The sequence below is a fragment of the Ammospiza caudacuta genome, chromosome 9 (assembly GCF_027887145.1).
Source record: "Ammospiza caudacuta isolate bAmmCau1 chromosome 9, bAmmCau1.pri, whole genome shotgun sequence".
Classification (NCBI taxonomy): Eukaryota; Metazoa; Chordata; class Aves; order Passeriformes; family Passerellidae; genus Ammospiza; species Ammospiza caudacuta.
In genome coordinates, this window is record NC_080601.1 from 4,529,150 (window position 1) to 4,541,815 (window position 12,666).

Below are 12,666 nucleotides of genomic sequence, written 5' to 3' on the forward strand. Positions count from 1 at the left end.
TCTTTCCTTCTTGTCAAACACTTGGCAGACCTCCGTGCAACGTCCAGAACACGATGGGAGATGTTTTCTGTGCTCCCGCAGGTTTTCCTTGCCAGACAGAGTGGAAAAGCTTTCTGCTAGGATGTAGACCACAAAAGACGCTAAAGACGAAGGTACGATGCTCTCCGGAGCTAAGAGCCGCTCCCGGGCTTCTTTCGGCAGAAGCGGCGCTAAGAGAGCACTGTGAGCGGTAAAATCGTCTGTGCGCGAAGAAGCCGCTTCTTCGGCTCCGGGAGCCGGAGAGAGCGGCAGCATCGGAAAGGTGAAGAAGGAAGCTGTACAACACTGGGATTGTGTGCGCAGCTTGCCAACTGATAGAAAACAGTACCTTACCACTTTCCTGACGTTTCCAATCACATGAATATTCGATAAGAAGCTGTTTTGGACAACTTTTCTTTCCTTCATGCCAAACACTTGGCAGACCTCCGTGCAACGTCCAGAACACGATGGGAGATGTTTTCTGTGCTCCCGCAGGTTTTCCTTGCCAGACAGAGTGGAAAAGCTTTCTGCTAGGATGTAGACCACAAAAGACGCTAAAGACGAAGGTACGATGCTCTCCGGAGCTAAGAGCCGCTCCCGGGCTTCTTTCGGCAGGAGCAGTGCTAAGAGAGCACTGTGAGCGGTACAATCGTCTTTGCGCGAAGAAGCCGCTTCTTCGGCTCCGGGAGCCGGAGAGAGCGGCAGCATCGGAAAGGTGAAGAAGGAAGCTGTACAACACTGGGATTGTGTGCGCAGCTTGCCAACTGATAGAAAACAGTACCTTACACTTTCCTGACGTTTCCACTCACACGAATGTTCGATAAGAAGCTGTTTTGGACAGCTTTTCATTTCTTCATGCCAAACACTTGGCAGACCTCCGTGCAACGTCCAGAACACGATGGGAGATGTTTTCTGTGCTCCCGCAGGTTTTCCTTGCCAGACAGAGTGGAAAAGCTTTCTGCTAGGATGTAGACCACAAAAGACGCTAAAGACGAAGGTACGATGCTCTCCGGAGCTAAGAGCCGCTCCCGGGCTTCTTTCGGCAGAAGCGGCGCTAAGAGAGCACTGTGAGCGGTACAATCGTCTTTGCGCGAAGAAGCCGCTTCTTCGGCTCCGGGAGCCGGAGAGAGCGGCAGCATCGGAAAGGTGAAGAAGGAAGCTGTACAACACTGGGATTGTGTGCGCAGCTTGCCAACTGATAGAAAACAGTACCTTACACATTCCTGACGTTTCCAATCACACGAATATTCGATTGGAAGCTGTTTTGGACAGCTTTTCATTTCTTCCTGCCAAACACTTGGCAGACGTCCGTGCAACGTCCAGAACACGATGGGAGATGTTTTCTGTGCTCCCGCAGGTTTTCCTTGCCAGACAGAGTGGAAAAGCTTTCTGCTAGGATGTAGACCACAAAAGACGCTAAAGACGAAGGTACGATGCTCTCCGGAGCTAAGAGCCGCTCCCGGGCTTCTTTCGGCAGAAGCGGCGCTAAGAGAGCACTGTGAACGGTACAATCGTCTTTGCGCGAAGAAGCCGCTTCTTCGGCTCCGGGAGCCGGACAGAGCGGCAGCATCGCAAAGGTGAAGAAGGAAGCTGTACAACACTGGGATTGTGTGCGCAGCTTGCCAACTGATAGAAAACAGTACCTTACACTTTCCTGAGGTTTCCAATCACATGAATATTCGATAGGAAGCTGTTTTGGACAACTTTTCTTTCCTTCATGCCAAACACTTGGCAGACGTCCGTGCAACGTCCAGAACACGATGGGAGATGTTTTCTGTGCTCCCGCAGGTTTTCCTTGCCAGACAGAGTGGAAAAGCTTTCTGCTAGGATGTAGACCACAAAAGACGCTAAAGACGAAGGTACGATGCTCTCCGGATCTAAGAGCCGCTCCCGGGCTTCTTTCGGCAGAAGCGGCGATAAGCGAGCACTGTGAGCGGTACAATCGTGTTTGCGCGAAGAAGCCGCTTCTTCGGCTCCGGGAGCCGGAGAGAGCGGCAGCATCGGAAAGGTGAAGAAGGAAGCTGTACAACACTGGGATTGTGTGCGCAGCTTGCCAACTGATAGAAAACAGTACCTTACACTTTCCTGACATTTCCACTCACACGAATGTTCGATAAGAAGCTGTTTTGGACAGCTTTCCATTTCTTCATGCCAAACACTTGGCAGACCTCCGTGCAACGTCCAGAACACGATGGGAGATGTTTTCTGTGCTCCCGCAGGTTTTCCTTGCCAGACAGAGTGGAAAAGCTTTCTGCTAGGATGTAGACCACAAAAGACGCTAAAGACGAAGGTACGATGCTCTCCGGAGCTAAGAGCCGCTCCCGGGCTTCTTTCGGCAGAAGCGGCGCTAAGCGAGCACTGTGAGCGGTACAATCGTCTTTGCGCGAAGAAGCCGCTTCTTCGGCTCCGGGAGCCGGAGAGAGCGGCAGCATCGGAAAGGTGAAGAAGGAAGCTGTACAACACTGGGATTGTGTGCGCAGCTTGCCAACTGATAGAAAACAGTACCTTACACTTTCCTGACGTTTCCAATCACATGAATATTCGATTGGAAGCTGTTTTGGACAACTTTTCTTTCCTTCTTGTCAAACACTTGGCAGACCTCCGTGCAACGTCCAGAACACGATGGGAGATGTTTTCTGTGCTCCCGCAGGTTTTCCTTGCCAGACAGAGTGGAAAAGCTTTCTGCTAGGATGTAGACCACAAAAGACGCTAAAGACGAAGGTACGATGCTCTCCGGAGCTAAGAGCCGCTCCCGGGCTTCTTTCGGCAGAAGCGGCGCTAAGAGAGCACTGTGAGCGGTACAATCGTCTGTGCGCGAAGAAGCCGCTTCTTCGGCTCCGGGAGCCGGAGAGAGCGGCAGCATCGGAAAGGTGAAGAAGGAAGCTGTACAACACTGGGATTGTGTGCGCAGCTTGCCAACTGATAGAAAACAGTACCTTACACATTCCTGACGTTTCCAATCACACGAATATTCGATTGGAAGCTGTTTTGGACAGCTTTTCATTTCTTCATGCCAAACACTTGGCAGACCTCCGTGCAACGTCCAGAACACGATGGGAGATGTTTTCTGTGCTCCCGCAGGTTTTCCTTGCCAGACAGAGTGGAAAAGCTTTCTGCTAGGATGTAGACCACAAAAGACGCTAAAGACGAAGGTACGATGCTCTCCGGAGCTAAGAGCCGCTCCCGGGCTTCTTTCGGCAGAAGCGGCGCTAAGAGAGCCCTGTGAGCGGTACAATCGTCTGTGCGCGAAGAAGCCGCTTCTTCGGCTCCGGGAGCCGGAGAGAGCGGCAGCATCGGAAAGGTGAAGAAGGAAGCTGTACAACACTGGGATTGTGTGCGCAACTTGCCAACTGATAGAAAACAGTACCTTACACTTTCCTGACGTTTCCAATCACATGAATATTCGATTGGAAGCTGTTTTGGACAACTTTTCTTTCCTTCATGCCAAACACTTGGCAGACGTCCGTGCAACGTCCAGAACACGATGGGAGATGTTTTCTGTGCTCCCGCAGGTTTTCCTTGCCAGACAGAGTGGAAAAGCTTTCTGCTAGGATGTAGACCACAAAAGACGCTAAAGACGAAGGTACGATGCTCTCCGGAGCTAAGAGCCGCTCCCGGGCTTCTTTCGGCAGAAGCGGCGCTAAGAGAGCACTGTGAGCGGTACAATCGTCTGTGCGCGAAGAAGCCGCTTCTTCGGCTCCGGGAGCCGGAGAGAGCGGCAGCATCGGAAAGGTGAAGAAGGAAGCTGTACAACACTGGGATTGTGTGCGCAGCTTGCCAACTGATAGAAAACAGTACCTTACACATTCCTGACGTTTCCAATCACACGAATATTCGATTGGAAGCTGTTTTGGACAGCTTTTCATTTCTTCATGCCAAACACTTGGCAGACCTCCGTGCAACGTCCAGAACACGATGGGAGATGTTTTCTGTGCTCCCGCAGGTTTTCCTTGCCAGACAGAGTGGAAAAGCTTTCTGCTAGGATGTAGACCACAAAAGACGCTAAAGACGAAGGTACGATGCTCTCCGGAGCTAAGAGCCGCTCCCGGGCTTCTTTCGGCAGAAGCGGCGCTAAGAGAGCCCTGTGAGCGGTACAATCGTCTGTGCGCGAAGAAGCCGCTTCTTCGGCTCCGGGAGCCGGAGAGAGCGGCAGCATCGGAAAGGTGAAGAAGGAAGCTGTACAACACTGGGATTGTGTGCGCAACTTGCCAACTGATAGAAAACAGTACCTTACACTTTCCTGACGTTTCCAATCACATGAATATTCGATTGGAAGCTGTTTTGGACAACTTTTCTTTCCTTCATGCCAAACACTTGGCAGACCTCCGTGCAACGTCCAGAACACGATGGGAGATGTTTTCTGTGCTCCCGCAGGTTTTCCTTGCCAGACAGAGTGGAAAAGCTTTCTGCTAGGATGTAGACCACAAAAGACGCTAAAGACGAAGGTACGATGCTCTCCGGAGCTAAGAGCCGCTCCCGGGCTTCTTTCGGCAGAAGCGGCGCTAAGAGAGCACTGTGAGCGGTACAATCGTCTTTGCGCGAAGAAGCCGCTTCTTCGGCTCCGGGAGCCGGAGAGAGCGGCAGCATCGGAAAGGTGAAGAAGGAAGCTGTACAACACTGGGATTGTGTGCGCAGCTTGCCAACTGATAGAAAACAGTACCTTACACTTTCCTGACGTTTCCAATCACATGAATATTCGATTGGAAGCTGTTTTGGACAACTTTTCTTTCCTTCTTGTCAAACACTTGGCAGACCTCCGTGCAACGTCCAGAACACGATGGGAGATGTTTTCTGTGCTCCCGCAGGTTTTCCTTGCCAGACAGAGTGGAAAAGCTTTCTGCTAGGATGTAGACCACAAAAGACGCTAAAGACGACGGTACGATGCTCTCCGGAGCTAAGAGCCGCTCCCGGGCTTCTTTCGGCAGAAGCGGCGCTAAGAGAGCACTGTGAGCGGTACAATCGTCTTTGCGCGAAGAAGCCGCTTCTTCGGCTCCGGGAGCCGGAGAGAGCGGCAGCATCGGAAAGGTGAAGAAGGAAGCTGTACAACACTGGGATTGTGTGCGCAGCTTGCCAACTGATAGAAAACAGTACCTTACACATTCCTGACGTTTCCAATCACACGAATATTCGATTGGAAGCTGTTTTGGACAACTTTTCTTTCCTTCTTGTCAAACACTTGGCAGACCTCCGTGCAACGTCCAGAACACGATGGGAGATGTTTTCTGTGCTCCCGCAGGTTTTCCTTGCCAGACAGAGTGGAAAAGCTTTCTGCTAGGATGTAGACCACAAAAGACGCTAAAGACGAAGGTACGATGCTCTCCGGAGCTAAGAGCCGCTCCCGGGCTTCTTTCGGCAGAAGCCGCGTTAAGGAGAGCACTGTGAGCGGTACAATCGTCTTTGCGCGAAGAAGCCGCTTCTTCGGCTCCGGGAGCCGGAGAGAGCGGCAGCATCGGAAAGGTGAAGAAGGAAGCTGTACAACACTGGGATTGTGTGCGCAGCTTGCCAACTGATAGAAAACAGTACCTTACACTTTCCTGACATTTCCACTCACACGAATGTTCGATAAGGAGTTGTTTTGGACAGCTTTTCATTTCTTCATGCCAAACACTTGGCAGACCTCCGTGCAACGTCCAGAACACGATGGGAGATGTTTTCTGTGCTCCCACAGGTTTTCCTTGCCAGACAGAGTGGAAAAGCTTTCTGCTAGGATGTAGACCACAAAAGACGCTAAAGACGAAGGTACGATGCTCTCCGGAGCTAAGAGCCGCTCCCGGGCTTCTTTCGGCAGAAGCGGCGCTAAGCGAGCACTGTGAGCGGTACAATCGTCTTTGCGCGAAGAAGCCGCTTCTTCGGCTCCGGGAGCCGGAGAGAGCGGCAGCATCGGAAAGGTGAAGAAGGAAGCTGTACAACACTGGGATTGTGTGCGCAGCTTGCCAACTGATAGAAAACAGTACCTTACACTTTCCTGACGTTTCCAATCACATGAATATTCGATTGGAAGCTGTTTTGGACAACTTTTCTTTCCTTCTTGTCAAACACTTGGCAGACCTCCGTGCAACGTCCAGAACACGATGGGAGATGTTTTCTGTGCTCCCGCAGGTTTTCCTTGCCAGACAGAGTGGAAAAGCTTTCTGCTAGGATGTAGACCACAAAAGACGCTAAAGACGAAGGTACGATGCTCTCCGGAGCTAAGAGCCGCTCCCGGGCTTCTTTCGGCAGAAGCGGCGCTAAGAGAGCACTGTGAGCGGTACAATCGTCTGTGCGCGAAGAAGCCGCTTCTTCGGCTCCGGGAGCCGGAGAGAGTGGCAGCATCGGAAAGGTGAAGAAGGAAGCTGTACAACACTGGGATTGTGTGCGCAGCTTGCCAACTGATAGAAAACAGTACCTTACACATTCCTGACGTTTCCAATCACACGAATATTCGATTGGAAGCTGTTTTGGACAGCTTTTCATTTCTTCATGCCAAACACTTGGCAGACCTCCGTGCAACGTCCAGAACACGATGGGAGATGTTTTCTGTGCTCCCGCAGGTTTTCCTTGCCAGACAGAGTGGAAAAGCTTTCTGCTAGGATGTAGACCACAAAAGACGCTAAAGACGAAGGTACGATGCTCTCCGGAGCTAAGAGCCGCTCCCGGGCTTCTTTCGGCAGAAGCGGCGCTAAGAGAGCCCTGTGAGCGGTACAATCGTCTGTGCGCGAAGAAGCCGCTTCTTCGGCTCCGGGAGCCGGAGAGAGCGGCAGCATCGGAAAGGTGAAGAAGGAAGCTGTACAACACTGGGATTGTGTGCGCAACTTGCCAACTGATAGAAAACAGTACCTTACACTTTCCTGACATTTCCAATCACATGAATATTCGATTGGAAGCTGTTTTGGACAACTTTTCTTTCCTTCATGCCAAACACTTGGCAGACGTCCGTGCAACGTCCAGAACACGATGGGAGATGTTTTCTGTGCTCCCGCAGGTTTTCCTTGCCAGACAGAGTGGAAAAGCTTTCTGCTAGGATGTAGACCACAAAAGACGCTAAAGACGAAGGTACGATGCTCTCCGGAGCTAAGAGCCGCTCCCGGGCTTCTTTCGGCAGAAGCGGCGCTAAGAGAGCACTGTGAGCGGTACAATCGTCTGTGCGCGAAGAAGCCGCTTCTTCGGCTCCGGGAGCCGGAGAGAGCGGCAGCATCGGAAAGGTGAAGAAGGAAGCTGTACAACACTGGGATTGTGTGCGCAGCTTGCCAACTGATAGAAAACAGTACCTTACACATTCCTGACGTTTCCAATCACACGAATATTCGATTGGAAGCTGTTTTGGACAGCTTTTCATTTCTTCATGCCAAACACTTGGCAGACCTCCGTGCAACGTCCAGAACACGATGGGAGATGTTTTCTGTGCTCCCGCAGGTTTTCCTTGCCAGACAGAGTGGAAAAGCTTTCTGCTAGGATGTAGACCACAAAAGACGCTAAAGACGAAGGTACGATGCTCTCCGGAGCTAAGAGCCGCTCCCGGGCTTCTTTCGGCAGAAGCGGCGCTAAGAGAGCCCTGTGAGCGGTACAATCGTCTGTGCGCGAAGAAGCCGCTTCTTCGGCTCCGGGAGCCGGAGAGAGCGGCAGCATCGGAAAGGTGAAGAAGGAAGCTGTACAACACTGGGATTGTGTGCGCAACTTGCCAACTGATAGAAAACAGTACCTTACACTTTCCTGACGTTTCCAATCACATGAATATTCGATTGGAAGCTGTTTTGGACAACTTTTCTTTCCTTCATGCCAAACACTTGGCAGACCTCCGTGCAACGTCCAGAACACGATGGGAGATGTTTTCTGTGCTCCCGCAGGTTTTCCTTGCCAGACAGAGTGGAAAAGCTTTCTGCTAGGATGTAGACCACAAAAGACGCTAAAGACGAAGGTACGATGCTCTCCGGAGCTAAGAGCCGCTCCCGGGCTTCTTTCGGCAGAAGCGGCGCTAAGAGAGCACTGTGAGCGGTACAATCGTCTTTGCGCGAAGAAGCCGCTTCTTCGGCTCCGGGAGCCGGAGAGAGCGGCAGCATCGGAAAGGTGAAGAAGGAAGCTGTACAACACTGGGATTGTGTGCGCAGCTTGCCAACTGATAGAAAACAGTACCTTACACTTTCCTGAGGTTTCCAATCACATGAATATTCGATAAGAAGCTGTTTTGGACAAGTTTTCTTTCCTTCATGCCAAACACTTGGCAGACGTCCGTGCAACGTCCAGAACACGATGGGAGATGTTTTCTGTGCTCCCGCAGGTTTTCCTTGCCAGACAGAGTGGAAAAGCTTTCTGCTAGGATGTAGACCACAAAAGACGCTAAAGACGAAGGTACGATGCTCTCTGGAGGTAAGAGCCGCTGCCGGGCTTCTTTCGGCAGAAGCCGCGTTAAGGAGAGAACTGTGAGCGGTACAATCGTCTTTGCGCGAAGAAGCCGCTTCTTCGGCTCCGGGAGCCGGAGAGAGCGGCAGCATCGGAAAGGTGAAGAAGGAAGCTGTACAACACTGGGATTGTGTGCGCAGCTTGCCAACTGATAGAAAACAGCACCTTACACTTTCCTGACGTTTCCAATCACATGAATATTCGATTGGAAGCTGTTTTGGACAACTTTTCTTTCCTTCTTGTCAAACACTTGGCAGACCTCCGTGCAACGTCCAGAACACGATGGGAGATGTTTTCTGTGCTCCCGCAGGTTTTCCTTGCCAGACAGAGTGGAAAAGCTTTCTGCTAGGATGTAGACCACAAAAGACGCTAAAGACGACGGTACGATGCTCTCCGGAGCTAAGAGCCGCTCCCGGGCTTCTTTCGGCAGAAGCGGCGCTAAGAGAGCACTGTGAGCGGCACAATCGTCTGTGCGCGAAGAAGCCGCTTCTTCGGCTCCGGGAGCCGGAGAGAGCGGCAGCATCGGAAAGGTGAAGAAGGAGCTGTACATCACTGGGATTGTGTGCGCAGCTTGCCAACTGATAGAAAACAGTACCTTACCACATTCCTGACGTTTCCAATCACATGAATATTCGATTGGAAGCTGTTTTGGACAACTTTTCTTTCCTTCTTGTCAAACACTTGGCAGACCTCCGTGCAACGTCCAGAACACGATGGGAGATGTTTTCTGTGCTCCCGCAGGTTTTCCTTGCCAGACAGAGTGGAAAAGCTTTCTGCTAGGATGTAGACCACAAAAGACGCTAAAGACGAAGGTACGATGCTCTCCGGAGCTAAGAGCCGCTCCCGGGCTTCTTTCGGCAGAAGCGGCGCTAAGAGAGCCCTGTGAGCGGTACAATCGTCTGTGCGCGAAGAAGCCGCTTCTTCGGCTCCGGGAGCCGGAGAGAGCGGCAGCATCGGAAAGGTGAAGAAGGAAGCTGTACAACACTGGGATTGTGTGCGCAACTTGCCAACTGATAGAAAACAGTACCTTACACTTTCCTGACGTTTCCAATCACATGAATATTCGATTGGAAGCTGTTTTGGACAACTTTTCTTTCCTTCATGCCAAACACTTGGCAGACCTCCGTGCAACGTCCAGAACACGATGGGAGATGTTTTCTGTGCTCCCGCAGGTTTTCCTTGCCAGACAGAGTGGAAAAGCTTTCTGCTAGGATGTAGACCACAAAAGACGCTAAAGACGAAGGTACGATGCTCTCCGGAGCTAAGAGCCGCTCCCGGGCTTCTTTCGGCAGAAGCGGCGCTAAGAGAGCACTGTGAGCGGTACAATCGTCTTTGCGCGAAGAAGCCGCTTCTTCGGCTCCGGGAGCCGGAGAGAGCGGCAGCATCGGAAAGGTGAAGAAGGAAGCTGTACAACACTGGGATTGTGTGCGCAGCTTGCCAACTGATAGAAAACAGTACCTTACACTTTCCTGACGTTTCCAATCACATGAATATTCGATTGGAAGCTGTTTTGGACAACTTTTCTTTCCTTCTTGTCAAACACTTGGCAGACCTCCGTGCAACGTCCAGAACACGATGGGAGATGTTTTCTGTGCTCCCGCAGGTTTTCCTTGCCAGACAGAGTGGAAAAGCTTTCTGCTAGGATGTAGACCACAAAAGACGCTAAAGACGACGGTACGATGCTCTCCGGAGCTAAGAGCCGCTCCCGGGCTTCTTTCGGCAGAAGCGGCGCTAAGAGAGCACTGTGAGCGGTAAAATCGTCTGTGCGCGAAGAAGCCGCTTCTTCGGCTCCGGGAGCCGGAGAGAGCGGCAGCATCGGAAAGGTGAAGAAGGAGCTGTACATCACTGGGATTGTGTGCGCAGCTTGCCAACTGATAGAAAACAGTACCTTACACTTTCCTGAGGTTTCCAATCACATGAATATTCGATAAGAAGCTGTTTTGGACAACTTTTCTTTCCTTCATGCCAAACACTTGGCAGACGTCCGTGCAACGTCCAGAACACGATGGGAGATGTTTTCTGTGCTCCCGCAGGTTTTCCTTGCCAGACAGAGTGGAAAAGCTTTCTGCTAGGATGTAGACCACAAAAGACGCTAAAGACGAAGGTACGATGCTCTCCGGAGCTAAGAGCCGCTCCCGGGCTTCTTTCGGCAGGAGCAGTGCTAAGAGAGCACTGTGAGCAGTACAATCGTCTTTGCGCGAAGAAGCCGCTTCTTCGGCTCCGGGAGCCGGAGAGAGCGGCAGCATCGGAAAGGTGAAGAAGGAAGCTGTACAACACTGGGATTGTGTGCGCAGCTTGCCAACTGATAGAAAACAGTACCTTACACTTTCCTGACATTTCCACTCACACGAATGTTCGATAAGAAGCTGTTTTGGACAGCTTTTCATTTCTTCATGCCAAACACTTGGCAGACCTCCGTGCAACGTCCAGAAGACGATGGGAGATGTTTTCTGTGCTCCCGCAGGTTTTCCTTGCCAGACAGAGTGGAAAAGCTTTCTGCTAGGATGTAGACCACAAAAGACGCTAAAGACGAAGGTACGATGCTCTCCGGAGCTAAGAGCCGCTCCCGGGCTTCTTTCGGCAGAAGCGGCGCTAAGAGAGCACTGTGAACGGTACAATCGTCTGTGCGCGAAGAAGCCGCTTCTTCGGCTCCGGGAGCCGGAGAGAGCGGCAGCATCGGAAAGGTGAAGAAGGAAGCTGTACAACACTGGGATTGTGTGCGCAGCTTGCCAACTGATAGAAAACAGTACCTTACACTTTCCTGAGGTTTCCAATCACATGAATATTCGATAAGAAGCTGTTTTGGACAACTTTTCTTTCCTTCATGCCAAACACTTGGCAGACGTCCGTGCAACGTCCAGAACACGATGGGAGATGTTTTCTGTGCTCCCGCAGGTTTTCCTTGCCAGACAGAGTGGAAAAGCTTTCTGCTAGGATGTAGACCACAAAAGACGCTAAAGACGAAGGTACGATGCTCTCCGGAGCTAAGAGCCGCTGCCGGGCTTCTTTCGGCAGAAGCCGCGTTAAGGAGAGCACTGTGAGCGGTACAATCGTCTTTGCGCGAAGAAGCCGCTTCTTCGGCTCCGGGAGCCGGAGAGAGCGGCAGCATCGGAAAGGTGAAGAAGGAAGCTGTACAACACTGGGATTGTGTGCGCAGCTTGCCAACTGATAGAAAACAGTACCTTACACTTTCCTGACGTTTCCAATCACATGAATATTCGATAAGAAGCTGTTTTGGACAACTTTTCTTTCCTTCATGCCAAACACTTGGCAGACCTCCGTGCACCGTCCAGAACACGATGGGAGATGTTTTCTGTGCTCCCGCAGGTTTTCCTTGCCAGACAGAGTGGAAAAGCTTTCTGCTAGGATGTAGACCACAAAAGACGCTAAAGACGAAGGTACGATGCTCTCCGGAGCTAAGAGCCGCTCCCGGGCTTCTTTCGGCAGGAGCAGTGCTAAGAGAGCACTGTGAGCGGTACAATCGTCTTTGCGCGAAGAAGCCGCTTCTTCGGCTCCGGGAGCCGGAGAGAGCGGCAGCATCGGAAAGGTGAAGAAGGAAGCTGTACAACACTGGGATTGTGTGCGCAGCTTGCCAACTGATAGAAAACAGTACCTTACCACATTCCTGACGTTTCCACTCACACGAATGTTCGATAAGAAGCTGTTTTGGACAGCTTTTCATTTCTTCATGCCAAACACTTGGCAGACGTCCGTGCAACGTCCAGAAGACGATGGGAGATGTTTTCTGTGCTCCCGCAGGTTTTTCTTGCCAGACAGAGTGGAAAAGCTTTCTGCTAGGATGTAGACCACAAAAGACGCTAAAGACGAAGGTACGATGCTCTCCGGAGCTAAGAGCCGCTCCCGGGCTTCTTTCGGCAGAAGCGGCGCTAAGAGAGCACTGTGAGCGGTACAATCGTCTTTGCGCGAAGAAGCCGCTTCTTCGGCTCCGGGAGCCGGAGAGAGTGGCAGCATCGGAAAGGTGAAGAAGGAAGCTGTACAACACTGGGATTGTGTGCGCAGCTTGCCAACTGATAGAAAACAGTACCTTACACTTTCCTGACGTTTCCAATCACATGAATATTCGATTGGAAGCTGTTTTGGACAACTTTTCTTTCCTTCTTGTCAAACACTTGGCAGACGTCCGTGCAACGTCCAGAACACGATGGGAGATGTTTTCTGTGCTCCCGCAGGTTTTCCTTGCCAGACAGAGTGGAAAAGCTTTCTGCTAGGATGTAGACCACAAAAGACGCTAAAGACGACGGTACGATGCTC